Genomic DNA, 6,945 nt, shown 5'->3' with positions numbered 1-6,945 from the left:
TATTTATGTACTTGCATTACATACCAGCATTTTTTTTAAAACACAATGGCATTAAGATACTCTTATTATAAGGTATTATTTTCAAAAAAAGTTAGACTGAGAAGCTATTCTCTCCCAGGCAAGTTTACCCAACTGTAACGAGAGCACCAAAGTGGTGTAAGATTACAGTTGTCTCTAAAAGACCGTGTCTAGAAAAAGTCTCCAGTGTAGGAAGTTAAGACACTCACTACAACATAACTTGCTTTGTCTCTTGACTTGGTACTATATATATATATATATAAAAAATGCAATTCTGTTCTGGAAAGAGTAACTGAAAACGTTATCTCTGCTGCATTCAATGTAATTTTTACCACTGATGGTTCTATTAAAATTACAGGAAAGGAAAATGGAATCCATTCCAGAGTTAAAGAGTAAGTTAACTGACATGGATGTCTGCTCAGTCTGCCCCAAGTAGAGATGTCAGAGCTGCTTCATATCTCACTATAGAAAACACTGCAGACATCATCTTGCCGATTTGCAAAGAACCTAATTAACCTAAAAATTCAATTGAGGAGTAAACACTAAAGGCATCAGAAAGTCACTTTCCAAAACAGATGTGCACTTTAAACAGAACAACAACTGTCACACATTACCACAGCTGATTAGGTTGCTTAAGTTCTCTAAAATTTAACTTAAACCTCCCTCCCCGACTCTATCTGAGCCATCGACAAAAAGCTGCAAAGACCAGATTCTCAGCCGGTATAAGTTAGACCAGTTGCAGTGATGCCAACAGATCTATTCTGATTTACAAGCTTCTGGCATACGATTTACATCTGCCATCAGCTCACTCAAAGATTCTCAGAATTCCCAAGACAAAGTCTCATGCTGGTTAACGATCCCTATTCAGAGTCATTTTAGTCCCAGATTAATTCCAGCTGTCCCAATATATATTAGAGGAGACAACCACTATCCTTACCGTACACGTTGCTAGAATTTTCCCATTTATTCATCTCTATTATTAAGAATATACTTCTCAGCTATAAAAACAGAGGGGGGGGGAGATAAGCATTAAATGTGCTACTGTACTTATCACAAAACACTGTGACGTACATAAGGCCATCTGGTAACACTGCAACAGAATACAAACGATTTTAAAAGGGAGCTTTAGAATACAACTTTTTTTTTTTTTTTTAAACTACAATGGATAATCTCAACCCTGTTCACAGAGAATTAACGTTAAAACTAGTACATCATATATATAAAACTCTGTGCAACTGAACAACAGCAGAACAAAAAGTCAACACAATTCTATAAAGCAGTTTCAAAGCCTGAAGATTTAAGACATGCTAGCCAAAAAAAACACAACACATCTCAAGGAGCCTAGAGCAAACCCAGGTATTGTAAACCCCCCCCAGCACACAGCACACACTAGGAACCATGCAGAGGCCATCCTCAAAGCCTTCCTGTGTTCAAAAAAAAAAAAAAAACAAAAGAAAAGAAAAAAAAAACCCAAACAAACAAAAAAAATAAAAACCAACAGCTTCCAGTTATTAGTACAGCACTGCTGCACGTACTGCTCAAGGACTGAAATGGGCTCCAAACACAACGCCTTCCAACCTCTCCTCCCCTCTCCTTACTGCGCTGCTTACAGTTCATTCAGTGTCTCCATTAAAAGACCCCTGTTTTCCGAAGGTTCATAATTATCCTGTTACACTCCCTGCCAAAAACCCTACTTTGAGATGAAAACCTTCTGCAACGCACGGTCTCAACAGAGAAGCAAGTGTTTTAAGTAAAAAAAGAAGTCCAAACTTTTGTTCCATGAACATAAAACTATTCTAAGACACATTTAAGACACTTTTTTTTAGAAGATGTGGCATACAACAATGTCAAAGATGCATTTACAAATATCCTTTGGCAACTAATTAGTCCACACTGTGGTATAATTCATTTGAGTACTTAAAGAAAAAAAAAAAGCCCCCAAAAACCTCACCAGCGTGTGCAAAACATTTAAAAGTGGCAACTGCACAGTGCAGTATTTGCTTTGAGTGTACATGGTAAGCGTTATTGATACAAATCTGGAAGCCAGACTACATAATGAACACACATCCTCTCGGGTAGTGAGCATGTGTACACACGCATGTTCACATGAAGAGAGCTATTCCAGACTCAGTTAAACGACGCATCTAAAAACAAGTTTTCGGCTCTCAAAGTATGTTTTTTATCAGATGTCTGGAATAGCTCCACAGTCAAAGTCTTCTACTACATTCTTTGGGAGGGGGTAAACAAAAATAAATTCTAGTCGGTTTTACTTTTTTTTGTGGAATAATTTATATGAAGCAGACATCTTGCTATCCCGAAAGGGAAATACATTAGCATACATATTCAAGAAACGTTGGGCCCTGCCCAGCTTTCTTACCTTGCAGGTCACATTTTTTTTGCAAAGCATGGTTACGGTCAGCAAAGCTGCATCCTCCAAAAAGAATCAACGTTCTGCAGTGAACATATTCTCCCTTATTTTTGTTTGTTCTTGGTACAAAGGCAAGAATAGTATTCCTCAGTTCAAGATCCACTAGACACCCAAAACCAAAGCCTAACTTTTCTGCTTTAGATGACACCAAGACAGTCAGGAAATTTCAATAGAAGGTCTGTTGATGATAAACACAGATTGCAGAAATACGGCAGCACTGCCGTTACTGCGGCTTTGTAGCTCCTATATTATATCCTTATGACTAAAAGCAGGCTATGGGGAAAAGATTTGGTTCTATTTTCAAAAATTCTTCTCTGTCCAGAATCAGCTTTTACGAAGGGCTCCTACGCAGTCAATACTACTCTCTCAAACAAAGTGGAATGCTGTGTCCACAGATGTCGATCCAAGACAAAGCCTTCTGCAGTCATAGCCCTGAAGGACTGTGTAAAACAACTGTCACTGCATTTTATCTTTTAATCTTCATCCGACAGCCTCTGATTTCAGCAGATCAACTTTAGCATGTCACATATTAACCACCACTCAACTTGATGGCAATAGCCAAAGGCTTCCACATTAAGCAGATTTGCTAACACTGTTCAGACTAAACAGCAGCCATTGCCAATTACTGTTTAATTAAATTCAAATCAAACCATAAAAATTCCTGTTTAGGCAAGACATACTATACCTCATTAAAACATCCCGAATAGCTTCTAAGCAACATCACTGCAATTCTAATGGATTTTCAACTTATCTGCCGAGTGTAAGATCCTGTGGGGCTCGGGCTGTGTGTTTGCAATACCATGCTCCGTGATTATTAAGACAAATAAACTATCCACACCCACGACCTCAGAGGCCAGAAGGTACGTATATTTCTCACGCAGGAGAACTAAGGAACGAAACAGAACAAAATTGTTATGGACACCCAAAACTCAAACATCAAGTTTTAAAATACCTGTCAATTTTGACAATGTTCCTTAACTACTGATGTAGTTTATTTTCATAGCTGACAATACCAAGATAGCCTCTTGATACAACACTGAGATGTGTCTTGTAAACAAATATGCATTAAAAATGGAAGAGGTTAAATTGTATAGTAAAACATGAGTACATACAAAAATGCTATAAAACAGTAGCAGAAGGTAACTAAAAGATACATGAATAAACCATGGGTAGCCAACAGACTGTCAGAACTGTAGGGTCTGACCTCAGCGCTAGAAAAATGCAACAGAAGTGGATCAGAACTCTGCGCCTGTGCTCACCTGAGAAACTGCATCAATGCGCTAGGCATCTCAACCTGCAGAAGTTCTCGCATGAAAGTTGAAGTCATGAGGGAATCTGACATTAATGCATCTCACTGCATTTTGAAAAGCTGTGTAAAGGAAGATATGCACATAAGCAGCCTTCACTGTGGTTAAAGTGAACACTGTAAAAAACAAGAAGAATCTATTTGCTAGATAGCTGAGGTTTGAAAACATATCAGAGGGAGAAATTATCCCAGACAAACCACTGAACAGCCAAAGCCTTTCATATTATAATGCACGCTCCATTATACCAAAGTATATGGATACTGAAGTCTTAGGATGCTCTAAGTTAAAACAATGAATTCTCAAATTCAAGGAAATTTATTACTTCTGACCTATTGCAAAATGCAACTTGAATGTGCCAAAGACAGTGCATAGGAATTACATTCAGCCATCACTGCTGAAGACTGATTTCTGAAACAAGGATCTAGACTTAAGCTGCTGTTAAGAAAAAAACCAAAACAACTTTCCTCCATCACCCTCGTTACTAGGATCACGTTCTCTGAAAACAGGTAAGACAGAACAAGTATGGTTCTATAACCGTAGGCTATTAACAACGCATTTCTGCTTTCCATGGATTGTTTCTGCTAGCAGCACGTGTTGCTAGTGGCATCCTGACAGTTCCGGATCTCAAAAAAGCGCCAGACATAGCACACGCAGCAACAGCAGTGCAAGCTTTCTAACTCTGCAGTACTATTATACAGCAGCAGTGACATGTAAAAGAGATTTCCAGAAGCAAGACGGATGTTCAGCTTCCATGCTCATCCAGTCTAATTCTACCACCATCTATGGATTAACCGATGCAAATATTATCAAGCATTCAACAATACCATGGCTACTTCAGCAACACGAATTGTAATGTAATAAAATGTTTCTGCAATGCTGCATTATTATTTTTTTAAAACCAACACGGTACTATACCCATATTACAGACTGCTACCATGATAATTAAAGGAGAGCCTATATGAACCCCCACCTTCCCTACACTAAATTAAACACAAGTTGCAACGAGCTGCAAACTGCTCCTGAAGTGAGCTAGTAGAGTATCAGCAATTCACATAACCAAGCTCCAAGAAGTCACAGCGGCACTGTGCTCTGTCAGGAATGTGATCCAAAAAAGCTGGCAGTTATATACTCGTTAGTAAATGTGTGTTTAATGAGGCAGCATATATACAAGATAATATTACCTTAAATGACCTGAAAGTTGTAATGGAGAAAAGGTGAGCACGCCACTCCTCTCCCACCTCCCCTCCCCTTTCAACTTGCTTTCCCAACTGCCTCCTGAGATTATAATCCTATACGGGACTTTTATTTTCCTAGGCAGGTGCTTAAGAAGCAAAAGCAATCATCTCCTCAGTGCTATCTGTCAGGAAGTTGGATATTACCAGATTGAAACCAACACACACAGGCTGCGTTTTCATATTAACTTTCTCTGAAGAAGGTATTCCCAAAGGTGAATGTGTATCTCATCAACGTGCTACGGCAGTGCAATCTTACAAAGCTACTTGGAGAAGAGTATGAAACCAGGCCAAGCACAACTGACAAGCTATGTTAGCATTTGGTTCTCTTGCATACCTATGCTAAAAGTGATAAAGTTTACAAATAATTAAGTGCATGTGTGCACATACACAACTTTTAAACAAATAAACTTGGCTTTTCTCCATAGGGGACAAGGAAAGGGAAGCAATTAAATTGCAAGTCTTTAGTGCTCATTATTTTTAAACTCTAATCCTCGTCTGCAATGTTGCTCTCAAGTCCACACACTTGGTGGGCAAAAAATTGGCCAACCTAAAACAACCATTAAAAGTGCTGCTATTTATACATAGCTATATATATTTTCTAGAGCAGACTCATAAGCCATCATGCAAACCAGAAAATTCCAGATGCCTGCTCTTAATTATGATCTGCAGCTTGCTTTCTGCATTTAAAAAAAAAAAAAAAAAAAAGGTCAATATTGCACATTGTCATTTTAAGAGCCACTGGCACAGGAACTTTATCCTGCATCTGCTGATGTCTAAAATGCGAAGCAGTATTATGCCTCTGACGTAACCGAACAGGAAGACAGTTCACTACATGAGCTCACTCCCTGCTATCTCCACCTAAAGAAGGCATACTCTTTTCTCCCACCTCCTACCGGGCAGGGGACTTTCTGGATGAACAATGCCCAAAAAGCAACTCCATTACATCCACCTGTCTGGGGTGTCACGTCAGGAACATGCTAAGTGGTTTACATAGTTCAATGCTAGAATATAGAAAGATAACGTCACTGCAGTATTATTAAGTCTTGGGTATTGTCATACACTTTAAAGTGAATTCAGAGTCTGCAAAAGTGGCAAAAGGAAACTCCGGAAAGCTCGAGTTCACCACTTATCCATAAGACAGGTGCAATATATACAGCGTACACTGTCAGCTCCTCTTGCTGTAAAGGTACAATCTTCCTCTGCTCGTTAAAACTTTGAAGACAGCCAGTGAGGATGCCAAAGGAAAGAGATGGTCTCCATCTGTTTTCTAGTGGGCATTTTATGGAAAAGATTATCTTACGTCACCAACTCAATATACACAGTAGCAAACAGAAGTTGCTGCCTGACATCAGATGCCCAAAGTGGAAGGGCATGCCGCCCAGCACCAACAGACCACGACATCCAGCCTCTGAGGAGCCGTGAGAGGAGAGTCTCTCTTCTTACATTCCTCAGCTCTCTTAAAAGACCTCCTGAGGTGTAAAAATCAAACTACAAATTTCATTTCATCAGTGTTTCAAATGGCTCTGCAAACTAATCTTGTATTAATCCACACACACACGGCCACCAAGAAAAGGAATGCAAGCACAAATTTACAATAAGGTTGATATGCCGTGGTACCCCTCTCAGCTAGCTGTACACACTGAGCCTAACTTATTTTGGGTCTGAGTGCTTCCTCAAATAAAAGAAGCAATAGATCTAATGCAAAACTTGAGATAAGAGCTGGCAGAAGAGAAGCTTCTCCACTTCAACTCTGGGAAAAGAGCAGTAACGTTAATGCTTAGACGTTAGTGTTCTCACCCACTGTTTGGGTCTGAAACTCTAGCATCAGGCAGCAACCTCACCAAATACAGACACACCCTCAAAACCGCATGTAAAATCCACCATCCTGCTAATCTTCTAGCAGTGAGATTACAGGCTTTGTAACAGGTCTCTGGCACAAGAAATGTTTGGACTTCAG

This window comes from Gymnogyps californianus, chromosome 27 (genome assembly GCF_018139145.2).
Source record: "Gymnogyps californianus isolate 813 chromosome 27, ASM1813914v2, whole genome shotgun sequence".
Lineage (NCBI taxonomy): Eukaryota > Metazoa > Chordata > Aves > Accipitriformes > Cathartidae > Gymnogyps > Gymnogyps californianus.
The sequence above is the reverse complement of the archived record's forward strand: the minus strand, read 5'-3'. Positions refer to the sequence as shown.